Source organism: Ambystoma mexicanum, chromosome 12 (genome assembly GCF_040938575.1).
Source record: "Ambystoma mexicanum isolate Mex_15411 chromosome 12, UKY_AmexF1_1, whole genome shotgun sequence".
NCBI classification, from domain to species: domain Eukaryota; kingdom Metazoa; phylum Chordata; class Amphibia; order Caudata; family Ambystomatidae; genus Ambystoma; species Ambystoma mexicanum.
The window spans coordinates 517940489-517960575 of NC_090936.1; the positions used below are offsets into that span (position 1 = coordinate 517940489).

The window sequence follows — 20087 nt, forward strand, 5'->3', positions numbered from 1 at the left end:
GTGTGACAAATCCAGGCTGTTCGTCCCTTCTCCCCAAGGGGGAGTAACCCCCTTTGGGACTAGGGAGGTGAGCCTGCTATGCAAAACCCTCTTTAGGCATTTGGGCAAGCAGGATCCCACTGGGGGTGACCCCCCCCACCCCAAACCTTCTGAGGACAATGATGACCCAAGACTGACTTATATCCCACCTCCCTCTTCTCCTAAGAGCCCAGTGTTTATGGGTTACATGAAAACTGACCAGATTACTCACATATAGGGACCCTTTGAGGTGGATGGATTGGTGACAGACCTCTGCTTGCTCCCACTTCCTCTGAAGCCTTACGACCAATGGATTAATTTTTATAGATCCAGGGAGGAGCAACCCACGCTGAGACGCAGAAGTGGAGGCAGCCCCTCTGCTCGAGGAACGAGAACCACGCAGGATGTGATGGGCAGAGCGCAGGAGCTGTAGGAGCACAGCAGCTGCTTCGACGAAACCAGGGACCCCAGACAGTCCAGGACCGTTGAGGCAGGAAGCACGCAGCAACGCAACCCGATGCACAAATGCTGCTGTACTAAAAGGGAAGAAGCAGAGGAGAAGCTGGATTAGTACCTGTGCATACTGACGCCAAGCCCCAGAACTGCCAGGGACTGGGGTCCCGACGCCATCCAGGTGCCCCGCCGCAAAACAGACGGTACTCGGCAGGACAAGGGGAACAGAAGGAGGGTGGTGCGGCGAAAGACAATAAGGGCTGAGAAAACCCAGAACCCGCTGGGGACTGAGCACAGCAAGACCCCTAAGGGGATAGGAGAAACCAGTTGGGGGATGAGTGCAGCCAGACCCTGAATGAGGATAGTAGAAACCTAGTAACCAGGGCTAAGAAAGGACCCCACAAGGAAGAAGCATATTATGCAGGGACAAGAAAGTGCACATCCCACTGGGGAATGAATCAAACAAGACCCGGAAGAGGGGGACAGAAGAAACGCACACATCCACGCTGAGAAAGACCCTAGTCCACTGGGGGCGAACAAAACAATACCTTCAAGAGAAATGGAAGTAATACACTCACCAGGGCAGAGAAAGCCCAAAGCCCACTGGAGGTTGGAAGAATCAGAGTCCCACAAGGGGATAGAAGAGACTTATTAATCGAGGCTTTGCATCAAGAGACTGATCTTTGTTAGTCTTGGACAGACGGATCTGTCCAGGTCAAGCAAGTACATACTCGAAGAAGGGATACATTCTTTACTTTTTGAATTACTTAACAAAGGACATTGGGGCGGTTGTTCCAAAGCCCAAGGACTTTTTAATGTTTCTTTTGGTTATTCAGAGGGAGACTTATTGGAAAAGTCTATAAAGATATTGTTGGGTTGTGGGTCTGAACACCAGCCACCACCAAGTTTTCCAAGAGGAAGTAACCCTTCTGACTAAGCCGTAACTTCTTTCTCTCTCTTTCTCTCTTGCTCACTCTCTCTGAAGAAAGTCACAGCTTAGAAGGGTTACTCCCTCTTTGAAAACTTGGTGGTGGCTGGTGTTCAGGCCCACACCCCAACAATATCTTTATAGCTAGAGAGAGAGAAAGTGACAGCTAAGTCCCTGTGCCTAGATTGCAGCTTACACTAGCCGGGGTAGATAATTTTGCCCATTGACCTCCTAGGACCACTGGGGCAAAGGACAGTCGCCCTTGAGCAAACAGCAGCTACTCGGCCCAGCTAAGGTGGGGTAATCTCCTCAACGGTGTCCTCCACGGCCCCTGGTGTGCAACCCCAGTGAAGGCAATTTCCACCACCAATTCCCTGTGGGGGAGGGGTCTCCCTGTTCAGCATGGAATGGTGTCACACCATGCTTCACGCTTGGGCCCTGCTGGTCATACTCCTGGTAGGTTGTGTTCCATTTGCTCAATGCCCTCCAGACCATGCCCCCGCCTCTGGACCCTCTCCTGTTGGAGGAGGTTTGTCTGCTTCTGGCAAAAGGCAATATGGAACAAGTTCCATACTCCGTGCAAGGCAGAGGCTGGTATTAAATCTGTTTTCTAGTTCCAAAGGAGGTTTCGGCATGTACCCAATACTGGATTTGTGGCTCTTGAACCTGTACCTGTGCAAGGACAAGTGCAAGATGGTACCTTTGGCACAGGTTCTTGAATTTCAGAACTAGCTGGTATTGCTAGATCTTCAGAATGCCTTCTTTCATGTGCCGATTCTCCTCAAGCACAGGAAATACCTGAGACTTATTATTGGCCATTGCCAGTACTAGTTCAAGGCTATGCCTTTCGGTCTGTCTTCAGCACCCAGGGACTTCACCAAGCTGCTGACTTGCCTGTATTTCGGTCTTTAGCACTCCAGAACAGGACACACACCTTTTCCTTTGGGTTTTTTTAGGCTTGTATATATATAAGCCTTTGCATTCATGCGAGGGCTCACAGTAAAATTTATTTTCCTGGTTGCCATCACTTCCATGCTGTGGGTGAGTAATCTCCAGGCTCTTTCTATTAAGCCTCCTTAGCTAGTTCTCTCCAAGGAGAAGGTGACCTTGAGGTCTTGAGGTTGGGGACTGTTCTTTCTGCCCATGGTGATATTGGACTTGCACAAGATATATCTTCAGGTCTTTGTCCACTTCATCCATCTAAGACTAAGGAAGTTGTTCATTATCTGGACCCCAAGAGGGGACTGTTAGTTATTGTGCCTCTCGGACAACTGACATTAGGAAGCTGACCAGTTCACTGTTGCTTCTATAAAATAGGGTTTATGTTTAACACACTTAACCTGGTGCTGGTATTTACAGGTTAGGTTACTTATAAGCTGCAGGATGTCACAAATGAAAGCACCTATATCTCTGGTGCTTATGGGTTGAGACGTGAAAAGAAGATTTATGTGTGACTTGCTGCACTAAAGTCTGTCTCTTTGTCTTAAGGTATACGCCACATTAGATTAACCGAATCGTGCCAAATCCACAAGCAACAAACCACAAAAAGGAACTCTCATGTTCCTGTGGGGCAACAGCCAAACTGCACCACTTTAACAGAATGTACAATAACTACCTCCGAGATGTGAAACTGCATGCTTCATAACCAATTATGGCCATAATGCAACGTTGCGGTTTTACATTAAGCTTCCATGCTTCCATAAGCAGTTCTCTGAAATAAGGGAGTGAAACATGTGTTGGCGAAATCTGTATTAACTAATCTCAACATGCACCTAATCTTTGACTAATTAAGATATTAAAATTATTTTCTGAACACATTTTACAAATGTATTTCCTGTTAACAAGTATGTTAATCTGATCTGTCATATACCATAAGAGACAGACTTTAGCGCAGCAAGTTACACATAAATCTCTTCTTTTCAGTTATGTCACATTTGAAGGTGCTCAGACTGGAACAGCTGTTACCAAACAGACCTCATCCAGTGTATTGACCTCTGCTTTTCTGAATGCAGAGAGCAGGCCAACAAGGAAATGCTTGCTTGTCTTGGGGATCATTTGAGCGGGGCGTGGTGGCCACCTCTTCTGTTTCTGTTGTGTACATCTGCCAGGCAGCTGTATGGGCACCTTTCCACACATTCAGCATGTGTTTCCTTATCAAGTCGGAGCATCCACTTTGGTTGTGCGTTGTTCCAAAGTTTCCTGTTATAGGTTCCTCACCCTTCTCCCTCCTCCAGAATCTGTATTGATTTGGGAATCTTTCTAATATGAGGAATCATTGGGAGAAAGGAATTCATTAGATGAACATATCACTTCCCTTTGGTAATGTTCTTTTTGATTGATTAGTCCTTACTTCCACAGATCTCTTGTCACCCTCCCAATCTTATTAGCAAATGGACATTGTTATTGACCTCCTCACAGCCAATCAGAATGTTCAGAGTGCAGTGAATGACTACTGCTATTGACTGTATTCTTAACATTCTGTCTTCAGAAGCAAACAAGGAAACTAGTGCAATTTCCAGACAAGATTCTTTTTTCAACAAGACACTTCATCTCTAGGAGGAGCCTTGTTCCTGCAGCATTCGATTTAACAAAACAAAGAGAAAGCTAAAACATAGGTATATGCTTTCAATATAAACTTAAATATACTTAAAATAGTTTACTTTTATATGACTCCTAATGTATGGTCATTTTAAACCTGCTCCATTATAACCAAGTTTGCAATTTAAATGCTTAATTTATGAAGCCAACTTTATTTAAATACTACAAAATCAAAGTACATTTAATTTACTAAGTTTGTTAGTTTACTTTACTCCCTAATAAAGTACAATTTTTACTTCACCTCAAGAACTTCAAAACATGTATTGCTATTACCTCCTTGTGCTAATAGCCTTATAGACCCTGAGAGGCGTCATTATTGCTTCAGATAATGACCCTTCCCGCAACTTATAACGCTTGGGCCATAACTTGGTGGTGGGTCATTATCCCATGATGATGACCCTCCTTCTGTCTAACAGGCTATATTACGGAATGCTTGTAACCTACTGCCAATTTTCGAGGTCCTCAGTCTGAGAGTGTGAAGAAATGTAGGAACCTATGATCATGGGCAGCAGCTGACTCCATATATAGCCTCCCGTACCCCTGACATCGCAGCTTGTGCCAGGGGCACGAATGTGGAGCTGCAGTGTGCCCCACTGGTGGCTGGCCGTTTTCAAGACTTGTTCCTGGAGGCCGTTTCTAAGCAGAGGTTACATTCATTCCGGTTTCCCCTCTTCAGAACAGTCTATAACAAGAGGGATAGTTTCATACATCAAATTGTGTTACCAAAAAGCCAACAAGACACTAGTAGTTAGAACAATGGCCTTCCCCAGTGGAGGGAGGGTACTACTGTTGCTGTTCTGAGGAACATTCCTATAGCAGAAATATGTAAACCCAACTATATGGAAGTCTGTGCACACTTTTACACAGCATGATTGCTTGATTCAGGTGGAGTTGAGAAGCACAAGTCAGACAAGCTTCCTTGTTTGGCTAAGTGTGTGACGGTAGCCACCTTACTGCTTCTTGCTTGTTAGAATGTATCTCTGCCTCCTTTTTTTTGCCTTTCACCGATTTCCCACCACTCGTAGGGGATGAGCTTGATGCTCCATTGATGCTTATGAATACTGAATAAAGATCCAATGATGTAGAAAAAAGGGTTGGTTATTTGTAATCCTAGTTCTCGATCATGGGTAACTTAAATGTATTCATTAAGAACATCCCTCCATCCCCCACCCCCCTTTGATCAGGAGGTGAAATCAGAATAGGTTGAGATCTTTACTAACAGGTTTTGCGTTAAAAAAAAAAAAACTTTGACTGATCTAAATTTACAAGTTAATATGAGTCAGTCGGCAGTGATGGCATGTAGTTCTGGGAGAGGGAAAAAATTAAAATGCATAGTATGGTAAGCAATGGCTCCATTATTCCTTGAGTAACTAAATTTGATTATTTGGGCATTTGCTTTTCTGGAAACTGTAACGGGGCGGCTCACGTTCACAGACAAAGTATTAAAATGAGACAGGCTTTGTCTCATGATGTATTAAATTGTGCCAAGGTCGACCATTGAGTATGATTATGGAAGTTTTCAGTGCACACGAATAGGCGGTTACTAATTATGGGTTGGCATTGTGGGGTTTGAAAATACACTGGCTATTGAGGTCAACAAAAACACATTTTTAAAGAGGTTTATGGGGCTGCCAGGTTCTGCCCCAAATTATGCGGTGCATGTAGAATTGGGAGCAACCCATATTGGGGGTGATTGGTATGAAGCGCCCCTCATGCACTGGCTTGGTATTTGGTCAAACCCAAGAGCCTTTTTGACTCATGAAATTATTAGAACTTTGTTGTCTAGTACTCTTTGGCGTAGAATACCTTGGCTGAGATGTATTCATGATTGTTTGAGACGGGTGAATGCCTCCAATCTTCAGTGCCCTGAGAATTTGTTAACAGCAGAGGGGAGTAGAACGTATAAGTGGTCCCTTCGAATCCATAATTAAAACTAAATGAGACTCGACAGAGCGTCTGCTTGAGTCAAATAGGAAACACATGCTCATTATGAAACTGTATGCACTACAGCCCTACTTAACTCACAGTAACAAACCTACAGATAGTTGGGCCCTGACCAGGGCATGTTTTAATGTATTGTTACTGAGAGATAACACGCCAAAATGGAGGGGTTATGAGCAGAGCTGTTTGCCCAGGTTGTAGTGCTGCGAAAGAAGATCTTTTACATTTTGTTTTGTCCATGTTACAGTGATATTAGAAAACTGACTATTACTCCAATCTTGAAACAAGCCAATTGTAGTCAATGCCGGCCTGCACTAATATTTTTGTTAAGAGCTGAACCCCTGGCTGTTGCCTGGTGTTCCTCAGAATATTTGAGGAGGGCGTGGAATAGAAGGAAAGGTATTGTGGATGCCTTAGCATGCCATATTTTTACATTGCAGGTTTTTATTCATGATTATTTGCTGAGTCTTATACTGATCGATTGTTTCATTGTATTTTCTTCATTTTCAAATACTGTATTTTACTGCATTGGTTTCTGTATATCTGTTTTGTTGTATATTGGTTTATGGATTTTATCTGAACCAATTATGAGAAATTAATGTAAAAAATAACTGACCTTAACTTTCAATAGAGTGCATAATAGTAGGCAGCCACTCCATTCTCCCTTAAAGTGGCATTGTCATTTTTTGAATAATTTCAAAGTTTACCTCGTTGTCCTTCTTTTCACTCTCTGCTACCAATGTGTGAAATTGTGTTGTGCGGTCACTGCCATGCCTTTTTGATGGAAAAACCGCATGCTTGAATAGGCATGGGGGAATCGGGCTCTGACTTTGGGCTCACATAAGTCACGCGAGTAAGGTCGAGCAAAGCTCCCTCAGAATCGTAGAGTGCTGATGCCGAGCGACTTGGTCACTCCTGCAGTCTTGCTGTGTGTGCCGGGTTATAAGAATGAGGGGATGCGGAAAGCATTGAAATCTAGGGATCCGACAAGAAAATGTCTGTGACTATTTATCATGGTGAAGAGGAGATTGGGCCGACAACGAGAAAAGTAATGTTTTCCCCTCAAGTCCCGCCAAAAACATACTGTGAGGTTGTTAAATCAATACTGGTGGTGCCATCTGACGGGCATGAGGACAGAGCCCAAGAGGGCCATGGCACAGTTGATGAGGCTGATGTAATTGTAACAAACTTGCCTGAAGCGCCTTGCGAATTAAACTATACCTCTCTTTTGAGTGCATGCATAAACTGTGAGCATGAAATACAAGGATTTGCATCCCCGGAGCATCGACTGAGTGCCTCACCTAATTTATTATTCTCTGAAGATGGTGAGGAGTTGGGAGTGCCTTACGATAATTCAGGGCAGACGCGGGATGGTAATCGCTCTTCACTACCTTTTCATAGAGAGGACACTCTTCGACCTGAGAACTCCTTCACTGGTAGCTCTCTTTCAGCAATGAATCTTGTGCTCTAGGCTCTGGTACGGTTATATCACAATATAGGCCTGGAAGTTAGAGCCCATACAGGTGCACTGATGGAGTTCCAGTCTTTGGTGAATTGCATCAAAATCACTCTGGTTAAGAAAATGGATATTGGCGGCACCAGTAAAAATCAGGAAAGAGCAGAGAGTACAGGCCCGCTTAATGGAACTTCTGGGCCACCGTTGTCAGAGCCTGTGTCTCTAGTAACACCAATGAGAGTAAAGAAGATCGCTCTCCAGCTGCAAAAAAGTCCAAAAACATAATTGGAGGTGCTGGTCCCTCAAGGAATGGGTTGAGAATATTTCAGTGCAATCTGTTATGGACTACTAAAAGGCGAGGTAAAGAGAATTGTCAACGATGTGAGAAGGGAATAACCTTGAATGTTATACCTGCTAATCTTGAATCTCCATCTTGTTCTCTGCATTTTGTGAACCTGATTACTAGTTCAGAGATAATTAATTGTGATACTCCTTCCCAAAATGTGCAAAAATAGGAGAATTGGGTGGGAGTTCTGAATAACTCACGGTCGGTAATGGAAAAAGAAGGAAAACTGAAAGGAATGGGAAGAGAATAGGTGGGGGAAGACCCTGAAGTGCTGTTAGATGAACTTCTAGTGTATGCGGAAGACGAGATTGCTAAGAATTTGACCAGCAACCTTTAATAAAAAAAAAATACTATTTAGAAAGACTGCCCTGTGACCGCAGGGCAGTCTTTCTAAATCTGTCAGTCCCTGCGACACACACGAGTTGGCACAGGGGCTGACAGGCACGCCAGAACTCGTAAGCGGCCACGAAGGAGATACGGGTAAGTACATATGTGCGTGTGTGTTTGTTGGGTGTTCGTGCGTGTTTTGGTGGGGGGTCTTGGGAGGGGAGGGAGGTGGCAGGGGTTAAGGGGGGAGCGATTTGGGGGGGTGAAACCCCCTATTTGGAGTAAAACCAGGAAGAGAGGTTGGGTGGTGCGAAGAAATTTCATTATTAAGATTTATGTAGGCCGCCTAAAATCGGCCAAAAGAAATCAGTCTTTTGGTTAGGCAACCTACAAAAAATTAAATAATGTCATAGAACCGCGACCATATGTTGGGAGAATTGGAAGTATTCAGTATATCGTCAGATGCTGCAGTTCAAACATCTAAAAACTGTTTAAAGAACTCTATTTGTTGTAAGATGTGAGTACGTGGGAAGAATGCTATTACCCAATCCTTGTTAAGGATTACTATGGAAGATGGGGGTGAAAGGGGGTGTACCCAGTTCTAGAATAGAATGAGTCGCTGGCTATAAGTCCAAGGATGATAACAGTACCAGAAAGAAAGGAGGTTTCCACACAAGTTTCAGCCTTCATTGCCAGGGATGATTCTACGGGACAAAAACATGGCACAGGTGTCACAAATTCCTGTATAGGCAAATATAGGAAGTTGGACCCTGAAGGTATTCCTTCCACAAATTGGGGGCAGGATGATGGTAAAGCTCTGTTGAAGGTTGTGCTATTTGAAAGCATTTTTAGAGAAGGTTGGATATTCCCCTGAACAGATCCTGACGGATATTAACTTTATTGAGATCGTCCCCTGTTCAGTGAAATTAGACCCTCTGACATCATATTTGTGGATCTTTATGATGAAAATTATCTGGGAAGATGTACGGTGCATTTCCACTTGCAGTTAATATGTGACATGGCTTTGGGAGCTCGCTTAGATCTGATACAAAAAGGGGTTGAAGTATATAAACCTAGTTTAAGGCTGTGCACCGACTTTGACAAGTAGGGAGGTGTTTTTAGAAAAAAGTGTTTGTTCCTGAAATGTAAAGTTGATGTAGGAGGTACAAGAAGTGTGTTTGACAATTGTGGGAGAAGAGTATGGATTGGTTGTGGTTGCCTTCGGTTCTAGGCCGGTCTGCAAGGCAACGGCCGGCTTTTAAAGCTTTTACATTAAATATGATATCCTGGAACACTAGAGGAATTAACAGCTTCCTCAACTATGCTAAAGATATTTTCTCTTATAAATACAAAGTTTTAATGTTCCAGGAAACATAGCTGGTGGAAGCTCCGGCAATAGATGGGTATGTGATTGAAGCACATAATGCAAAGAAGGATAAGGTAGATTGCCATTTTGGTGGCCTTTTGATAGCCACCTTGAATGTGCCAGGATGGGCAGTTGAGAGAGTAGTTGGTGGGTTCAAGGATCAAGGCTTTGAATTATCTGCTGATAAATGTTTATTTTAATCCCCAATTTGAAGATATCCCAAAAATGATTGCAGCAATGGAGGGGGAATTGTACATCTGGTTTACATGTATGCACTTTGCCCTGTCATAATATGCAGGGATTTAAATGTAACCTGCCCACAACTGCAGGAGCCCCTTTGTGAGATGGACAACATTACAAGCACTCGTATAATAAACAGGGCTGGTAGTGGTAAAATGGATTCCAGTGGAAAAATGTGGGGTCATTTTATGGATAGATGGAATATGCGCAATGTCAATGAGCTTTTTAAAGATGAGAGGCGCTTTGTCTACTTGGTATGGGCTGGTGTCCTCAAAAATTCTTGATTAGATTTTTATTTCTGAAACTGGAGTTGTCATGATCACTTATTTTAATGTAAGGAAAACACAGTACAGTGACCATGCACAACTTACTCTCCGCTTCCGTTGTGAGGGTGCGAGTAATATAACGCACAGCTCAAAATGGAAGAATACTGTCATAAATAATGCAGGGACTCCGATTAGTCAATTTAACTCAAATTAGAAAAAAGTAAATTCATATATTGGAGGTTGTTGGTCACTGTGGCCAGCGGAGGCAAGGGATGGGGATTGTCAACCTGAACTGTTATCCAATACAATTGTGAATTGTAACATTAAAACTCAATGTACAAGACAGTGGAAGGTGAATGCGATTACTTCAAAAACCCCATGAAGCCTTCGATAATGAGGTTAATGAGAAGAAATAAAAATGCGAGCAGAGGTGCGTCTAGTAAAAAGTACTTATATTGCTCATATTTGGAAAAGAGATTTCAAATAAATAAAATGACACAAACCTTTAAGAACTGGCACAAGGCTCATAAGATTAATTCTTATGTCAAGTCCAACCAGGTCAAGTGGCACAGCGAGTAGAGCGCTCGCGTGCAGAGCCTGCTGACGCAGGTTCGAATCCCGGCAGGGCCAAACTCAGCCTTTCATCTTTCCGAGGTCGAGAAATGAGCACCACACACCGTGGGTAATAATAAGCAGAGGGTGATGAGGGCTCTGATAAGGGCTTGGTTCCGGTTACGGTGCCAGATGAGCTTCTCTCAGGCCATAGCCAATTTGATGACCTAAGGCAGTCACTCCATGATGCCAGTGGACTGGACACTTCTCCGGAGGTGGAGTTTTGTAGGCCTGAGCCTGGCACTCATGCCGATTCTTCGTACCGGCGCCTTATGTCTCAGGTCACCGAGTACTTGGGATGATCGGCTCCCACAGGGGAGTTTGTTCAGGATGATCTCACAGACATCCTCGATCTTGGTCCCCCAACTGACCCGGCTCTGCAGAGAAGGGTGGCGGCGGCTTGGACTGCTCCGGAGAGTCTTCCGGCAGTGGTCAAGTCTTTGTCGCGAAAATACCATCCAGCCAGTAGCGACCCCTGCTACTTGTCCAGGCACCCCACTCTGGAGAGTTGGGTGGTGCAGGCGGCTACGGCCCCGGCAAAGCAGGCGTCGTATCCTACCATCCCTCCGGATAGGGACGACAAACGTTTTGATGGCTGGGCGAAGAAAGTGTTTTCTTGAGGGGGTAGAGCGCTTCAGGCGGCCCACTCCGTATGTGCCTTGTCTCGTTTCACACACACTCTGTGGAACTGTGTTGCATTAGCGGCTGAACATATTCCCGAAGGGGACGAACGGGATGGTTTCCTTGCTATGGTTCAGGATGGCAAGGATGTCATGTGGGAGGCCGTTCAGTCGGGTTTCGACATGGCAGATTATGTCAGCCGGTCCATGGCGGTGAGCACCGTAATATGCATGTTTGCGTGGTTGCGGAAGTCGGGGTTCGCTCCTGATGTGCAGTCCTGGCTCCTCAACATGCCCTTTGACGGTGAACATCTTTTTGGCAGCAAGGCTGACAAGAGCCTTCAGAGGTTGCAGACCTCCAAAGCTGCAGCAAAGTTGTTGTGTGCTGCAGTTCGACAACCTCTGCTTTTTCATCCTAGGGGACAACAATGGTGGGGAGGTTCCTTTCGCTATTACTCGTCCTTCAGTAAAGCGAGAGGAGCTGTCAGTCAAAGAGGCCACCGTAAGAGTGCCAGAGGTGGAAAACAGGGTACTCGAGGTGCAGTTGCCTCTTTGCCCTCAGGCAGCGCCGCAGCCGCTACCACTCAATCATGAGGCCATGTCCCATGGTTCGCCGGTTGGGGGAAGGCTGGCGCAGCATCTTGTAGGGTGGCGTGCCATTACTTCAGATGTGTGGGTTCTGGAGATCATAACCCACGGCTACTGTCTTCCCTTTCGGCAGAGGCCTCACGAAAGTCCACCTGGGAACCTCTCTTTGAAGAGTCCGAATCCGCTCCTTGCGTAGGAAATTCAAGCCCTGATGGAGAAAGGCTCCATAGAACTGGTGCCTGTAGCGGAGAGGAACAAGGGATGGTATTCCCCTTATTTTTTGATTTCGAAGAAAGACGGGGGGATTGAGACCCATCATGGACTTGCGCGGTTTGAACAAATGCCTCAGGAAGGACAAGTTCAAGACGGTTACGCTCTCTTAAGTCCTCCAGGCTCTTCAACTTCAGGACTGGTTGGTGTCTCTCGACCTCAAGGACGCTTACTTCCATGTCCTGATCCATCCCAAGCACAAGAAGTACCTGAGGTTCGCGGTTGGAGACTCGCACTTTCAGTTTCAGTTCCTACCGTTCGGAATGACCTCTGCCCCAAGGGTTTTCACCAAGCTCATGGTGGTGGTGGCAGCGCATCTCAGGAAAGGGGGGATTCACGTCTACCCCTACCTGGACGATTGGTTGATCAGGGGGAGCTCTCCCGAGCAAGTCCTGGATCATCTGTCCGTCACCTGCCACTCCCTTCACAATCTGGGCTTCTCCTTCAATTTAAAGAAGTCCCATTTGACGCCAACACAGCGGCTCCAGTACATCGGAGCAGTGCTCGACACATCCCCGGGGCTGTGTTTTCCTCCCCAGGTGAGGGCTCTTCACATTCAGCAGATGGTGCACAAGTTTCAACTTGCCCAGGCGCTCCCGGCATTCGAGTTCTTGAGGTTGCTCGGCCTCATGGCATCCTGCATTCTTCTGTTACCGGAGGCTCGTCTGCAGATGAGATCTTTGCAGTGGGCACTCAAGATGCAGTGGTCGCACTCTTCAGGCAGGATGTCGGACCCTGTTCAGGTGCCGCCCTCGGTTGCCCCGGAACCTTCTGTGGTGGGCCGTCGAAGGCAATCTGATGAAGGGGGCCTCATTTTGGCTACCCTGGCCGGAGGTGAAGATCGTGACGGATGCATCCCTCACGGGATGGGGAGCTCATGCCAACGAGTTGACAGTCAGCGGTCGTTGGTCTGCGTCAGAGTCCAGACTCCATATCAATCTGTTGGAGCTGAGGGCCGTCAGGCTAGCCCTGAAGGCTTTTCTGCCGACTGTGCGAGGAAAGAGTGTCCTGATTGTAACAGACAACACGGTGGCCAGGCACTACCTCAACAAAAAGGGGGGGGCAGGGTCACTTCCTCTGTGCAGGGAGCCGATGCAGCTCGGGTTCTGGGCCATCCAGCAGGACGTTTCGATCTCAACTGTTCATCTGGCCGGAGACGAAAACGAGACGGCGGACGCTCTGAGCAGGCAGAGCACGATCTCTCATTAGTGGGAGCTGGCTCAGGAGATTCTCCTGGAGATCTTCGCCCTTTGGGGGACCACTCAAGTGGATCTGTTCGCCTCCAGTGTCAACCGGAAGTGCGAAAGGTTTTGCTCATGGGAATTTCCTCCAAAAGGAGCCTTAGGAGACGCTTTTGTGTTGGAGTGGTCATTCCCATTGCTGTACGCGTTTCCTCCAGTCCCCGGCATCCCGCAAGTACTGCAGAGGTTACGGAGGTTCGGTTCCCGGATGATCCTCATATCTCTGGCGTGGGCCCGGAGGACGTGGTACCCGGATCTTCTCGACTTGTCCATCTGCCCTCCACGTCGTCTTCCCTACCGAGACGATCTGCTCTCACGGGAGGGGGGTTAGGTTAGATCCCTCAACCTTCACGCTTGACTTCTGAAAGGTTGAGGTATAAGGATTGGGACCTCCCTGAAGACGTCTGGAGGTGTTGCTCTCGGCCAGACGGCCGGCAACAAAGTCTCTGTACCGTTGGCGTAAATTCTGCGACTGGTGCAGAGTTAAGAATGTGGATCCTTTTGAGTGTGACATTTCCATGGTTCTGTCTTTTTTGCTTTCCTTGGCCCACAGGGGCTTGCAAGTGGGTACCATTAAAGGTTACCTGGCAGCGCTGACCATATTTAAGCGCTCGTTTGAAGAATGTTCCTATTTTAAGATTCCTTTAATTTCTCAATTTTTGAAAGGACTCACTAATGTGTTCCCTCCGTCACCTTTTCTGGTGCCCGGTTGGGATTTGAACCTTGTTCTTAAGTTTCTTATGGGTGCTCCGTTTGAGCCTTTGCATTCTTGCCCTTTGAGACTGTTAACTCTTAAAACTGCGTTTTTGGTTGCGGTTACTTCCGCTCGCAGAGTGAGTTAGTTAGTTACAGGCACTTTCAGTTAAGCCACCCTTCACTGTGTTTCATAAGGACAGGGTTGTCCGAGTTCGTCCTTCCTTTCTTCCGAAGGTGGTTTCGGAATTTCATTTGGGCCAGAAGGTGGTTCTTCTCCGCATCCTGGTAAGGAAGAGGAGAGGCTCCATAGGCTTGATCCTAGGAGAGCGTTGAGCTTTTATATTTCATGCATGTCCCGGGTCAGAGTGGACGATCAACTCTTCATTGGTTACGCTGGAAAGTGTTTGGGACAAGCTGTGACGAAACAGACTTTGTCTCATCGGATTATTTTGGCTATCTCCGAGTAATACCGCTTGGCGGGTAAGGACCCACAGGCTGGCTTGCGGGCCCATTCTACCAGGGGTATGGCTGCATCTACTGCCCTACAGAGAGGTGTTTCTATTCGTAACATCTGTGATGCAGCCACCTGGGCTTCAGTACATACGTTTTTACGTCACTACTCCCTCAATTCCATCCGAGGACAGGATCTGGCCTTTGGCAAGGCAGTCCTTTATTCCGCAATTTGATTGGGCATGCTAAATTTGTGTTCTAAATTATTTTCCCACCTCCTTGCTTTGGTACTGCTTTGGGAGTCTGTCATAGATATGGAATACGTCAGAGGACCCAATCCCCTCGAAGAACAAGTTGCTCTCTTACCTGGTAACGTTCTTTCGATGGGATGGTCCAACGACGTATTCCATATCGCTCCCTCCCTTCCTTCCCCGCTGCAGAATTTCTTATGCTATTGCAGCTTACGTTTCGGCAAGGCCTTGTGTGTCTGACTGGCAGAAGACTGGTGTCACACGTTCTGGGGGAAAAAATTACAACTGAGGCTACGGGCGTCCTGCGTCCTACTTATCACATCGGGTGACGTCGGCCGTCGGAGGAGGTCCTCGGGGACGGTGCATCAACGTCATTGACGCAGGACGCAGGCGCTGAAAAGTATCCTAAGCAGCACAGCTGTGGTGATTACTGTCAAAGATATGGAATACGTCGTCGGACCATCCCATCGAAAGAACGTTACCAGGTAAGAGAGTAACTTGTTCATCTAGCCCATAGCTCGATATAGTGGGTCCATGGATTGTTGCGATAGATGGTTTGTTCCTCAAATTCAGCTACGTATAGGTTGGAAAGGCTCGGTGCAAAACTAGCGCCATTGTGGTACCTGAAATTTGCTCAAAGAATGTTTTTTCATACATGAAAATAGTTCTTTGTCAGGGCTATCTCTGCCAATTGCATGATTAAATTAACTGGAGTTTCCAGGGGGGTTTAACACTCCTTAGTACTTTCTCAACCACTTGTAGTGTCGCCATTTCAGGGTTTCTTGTATGTAGTGATTCAATGTCCAGAGTACCAAGGATCTGTTGTTCAGGTTTGAACGAACGGTCCTTCAGTAGATGTAGTACTGCAGTGGTATCTTTGAGATGTGACTTCATCTTGCTTACCCTTAGTCTGAGGAAGAAATCCATGAATTCCGAAAGGGGCTCCAAAATAGATCCTATGCCTGATACGATTGGTCGTTCTGGTACAGGTGTTTTCCCTTTATGGACTTTGGGTAGGGCGTAGAAAGCTGGTCTCCTCAGTGTCTTGGGGTTAAGGAGCTCCTATTCTTTTGTGCTGATATGACCTTCGGCTATAGCTTCCTCTAGGATGGGTAAGATCAATCTATGGATATCTTCAGTGGGGTCTCTTCCCAACTGTTTGTAACTGGTTCAATCCTCTAGTAGTGTTAATACCATCTTGTTATAATCCTCTGTATCTTGGATAACCGTGGCTCACTTTTGTCTGTGGGTTTTATAGTGATTTGATAATTCCCGGTCAGAGTCTGTAGGGCCATTTTCTCTTTCTGTGAGAAGTTGTTAAATGTATGAAGTTGTTCTTTTTCGAGTTCTTCAATTCTTCTAAGGAGCGCTTTTTCAAGAGTGATTGATTCTGGAAGTATCCCATTAGTAGGTGGGTAGAAGGTGGATTTGTTTTTCAGGTTGGTTGCACACTTTTCATTCTCCATGTTTGATGTAGTGGCAAAATATAGTTTCAGCCTTATTTTACGAACAAGTTGGGCCACTTCGATCCGAGTCCGGAAGGGATCATGTTAGTTTGTTGGGACAAAAGACAGGCCCTTTTCAAGGAGTGCATGCTCATCGTGATTCAGGACATATTTAGAAAGATTCATCACCAGTGAGTTTTCAATCTCTCTTATTGTGGTCTGTTCGGTATTGAGTAGTTGTTGGGTGTCAGACATTTATCTAAGGGTGCTTCTTTCCGAGGTCACTTCAGTGTCGGATAGCTGTTGGAAGGTCAGTGTTTGTCTCATGGCACCTCTCCCTGGATGTTCTCTGTTTGGTGTATTGTTGTCCATTTCCCATCTAACTGTTTTTCTCACAGGGGTGCTGCTGCCCATCCGCGCCCTCGGCTTCATGTAATTCGAGGTGACTGGTTCTGCCATTGAGGGTTCCACTGTCCTCTGCCCTTGTTTCTTGTTTTTCCTTGGCCACTGTGAAGAAATTGGGGGGCCGTGGGCATATTGGTGTTTGGTGCATTACTTGCAGACCACTTGTGCTTGCTATGCTCTGGTTACTTCCATTCGAGCTGCCGCTCGAGAATGTCCAATTCAAAGGCTTGGGACGAGAGTTTTGGATACGTTTCCTATTATATTGGTTGAATTGTTGCCCGGATGGTGTTGGAATTTGGCTTTGATCTTCGTAGTAGGAGGATATAAGGATATATCGTTTCCTGAGTGAAATTAGCTAGATCCTTCCTGAGTTTGGTAACTTTTTTGTTCAGATTGAATTCTTTGAAATCCTTCATTGATGCATCTTGATCTTCGATCCTTTTCTTATAGTTGGCCAAGATATTAGATGTTTTTAGAGCATCTTGTTTCTCTTCAATTTCCTTCATCATCTTCTCTGATACTGTCTTTGCTGTACTGATGATGAGTACTAGCCAGTCTCGTGTGCATTTGTTTGATATATAGGACCTTTCTAAATTGTACCTGTTAAAAGAATATGCGCAGTTCAATTCTTATTTCAAGCCCATCGGGGCTGCATGTTCATGGAGATATTCGATCATTATCGCTCCGTGAAGCTCAGTTCGGATACGTTGTTTCTTCAAAATTTCGAGTTCATTCCATTCTTTGCCATTTTTTCCTGTTTCTGGTAGAACTTCCGTACCCAGGATTGATGTATTGGGCAAAACATTTTTTGCGAAAGCCAGAAATCTGGCTCCAGCCATTTCTATAGACATGAGATCAATGTCCAGAGACTTCACTACTTCTTTTCTTTAATGGTCATTTCACGTTTGATGCTAAAAGCCAGGTTTTGATGTGTTGATGCTAGCTTGAGGAAGTTGCTAAAATGCTTTTATCTTCAGTCCACAGCCACTTGCTGTTCAAAGGAAAGGTATCCACGTGTTGGACTTGAAGGGAGTCTGACACCCGAATCTTCCCTTAGTCATCATGATCCCACATTGTGATTCAGGTGAATAGATTTGGGGTAAATTAAAAATTCACAAGTTTAGTATTTTTCCCCTTTTATTCCCATGTGTGTAGACTGCTTTCCAAGTGAAACATAGACCACTTTTATTCAATTTCTATGGAATGCAGATTTTTTAAAAAAGTTAATGGCTAAACATAGATTTTTGCCAAAGAACCATAGCCTGTGTCATACTAAGACAGACGAAAGAATGGACCGAGATTACTCTGTGACTTCTCCTGGACACTGGAAAAGGGAGTTTTTATGGTTTCTTGAACTCCATTCCCAGTGTGAAAAAGTGCTATTTAAAATATCGTGGTCCACTCGCTTTATTCGTGGGGGGACCAATCTGTAACCTGGCTTCAAACGCCTGGTTCTTTTCTTGTGTTTACCATGGTACAGGAGAAAGCCTACCGGTTTCAGTGGTAAAAGATCACCGACACCACTTTCATCAGGGCTGATTGGGGAAAGCACTAAGTGGTGTGATATCTGCTGATTCTAACATGTCTATTTCAAAAGTTTGTTTAAGTTAGTTGCAGGAGGCCCCACCTGTATATAAAGGAGAAAACAGGGCAGGGGGATGGGAGAGAAACCAGAGAAATCTGTTAGATTGTTGTGACCCGTAAAACACATTGAAGTTATACCGATAGTGAACAGCTATTGTGGTAAACCTTGAAAAATCGCAAATTCTGTCTATTCATAAGAGGAGAAAGTGTAGAAGTATTGACTGGTCGTTTAAGGGAAAGAAAATCGCAGAGATTACACATTAAATGGGCTGAGTTTTAATGAAAGATTGTAATATGATAATGATAATTTTACACATTTCTAAAGATTGGTATAATTTTTAATGTTTATGTGCAAATTCATGTAACTTTTGTAAATAATTGTATTGATGAGATGATGTAGGTGAAAGGTTAGAAATAAATCAAGCACCTTAAATAAAAAGAAATGACACATTTCATCTATCTGGGTTTTCTAATCCCGTTTCATTTAAGGAAAAAGCTGAGTATGAATAATATGGATGTAAAGGCATCAACGCTGATTTCCCTTATCAAGATTAAGAGGAACCATTGTGCATACTCTCTGTTGCCCTTAATTGAGATTTATTAAAGTTAAAATGACCTCTGCAGTTTTATATGGGGTTTAACTACTTCAGTTTAATAATAAGGTTGTTCGACCGACAGGAAGGCATCATTTGGAGAGAAGTTCTTGGCCTTCCTGTATCGGTACTGATTGTGTTATTCACCTAGAGCTATGTTTGCAATCATGGTGGAGATACTATAATTGTAGAGGACTGGGCCGCTATCTGAAAATAAGGGAGGGCATTGATGGAACACTATATTTTGAATTGAAAAAAAAAACTTATTTCCCAGGGTACCATACAGCCACTCTTAGAGCTGCAAGTAGAATGTGACCTATATTTGTCTGAAGCCAATATCCCAAGGGATGACCCCTTATTTAAAATAAAAAAGGAGATCAGGACCTGGGATAGTATCGCTGATTGAAATGGATCTACAAAGATTATCAATCTTTAAAGGTATTGCAACTCAGTACACCAATTTTAAAGTCTTGAGACCTGCAGAAGAAATCAGAGCAGAATTTATTAGATTCCGTTTTAATTGCCTGCACACCTTAGAAGTATTTGAACCACGCTTGGGCATTCCTAACAATGAGCATACATGTAGGCTTTGTAAAATGCCTGAATTGGAATCACTATCATCTTGTTATGAAGTGCCCGGGAGTCATGCAGAAGAGAATTTTGTACTTTGAGAAGTTCATGCACTCGACTGCAGCTGTGATTCCATGTAATTTGTGGCCTAGAATAACAGAGGGTAGACACGTTTCGATCATTGTGGCTGTAGTGGAATTCCTGAGATACATTTTTAGAGAAATTAGTATACATTAATCAGTTGCATCAAATGTATACATTTATTTTGAGAATGTGAGTTGGATTTTAATTGGTATTATGTACTGTTTAGAATGCATCAATGTTTTTTTTTTCTCTTCTTTCATTTTTTATTAAGATATTGATATTTATGCATTGACAATTAATTTGTGTAACATGTATATAGTATGTAACTGTGTAGGGTTTTTTTTTTAACCAATAACACAATAAACAAATAATGAATACTAATTAGATGGCTTGGTTTAGGTATTCCTTCCTTTAGTAACCAAGCAGATCACAATAGTGTTGTCCCTGGCTTTTTCTTTTCCATTAATCCTGCAGCAGGATGGAGTGGAAATTTAAATATATAAACAAGGTCTCTGATTTCATATGTTTATCACAATTCTACATCACATGGAAGGTGTACAAATAAGTTACGATGCTTTTGTTTTTGTATATATTTACTGACTGTTACTTGTTTTTTAAAAGAAGCCCTATCTTTTATTTCTATTCATCATTAAACAATCCAGCGATCTGTTATGGGGTATTTGCTTTGATCACTGTAGACATCGATTTTGTGATCCTTAATTTTGGAGATTAGTGGTGA

The 20087-nt window shown here is 44.5% G+C and overlaps 1 protein-coding gene across 2 annotated transcripts in view; it reads left to right on the plus strand.

The window, feature by feature from the left end:
- The window catches only part of BRAF (B-Raf proto-oncogene, serine/threonine kinase), a 1813806-nt gene that overhangs the window by 1627114 nt on the left and 166605 nt on the right, over positions 1-20087 (plus strand). The gene's annotated exons all lie outside the window — the stretch shown is intronic.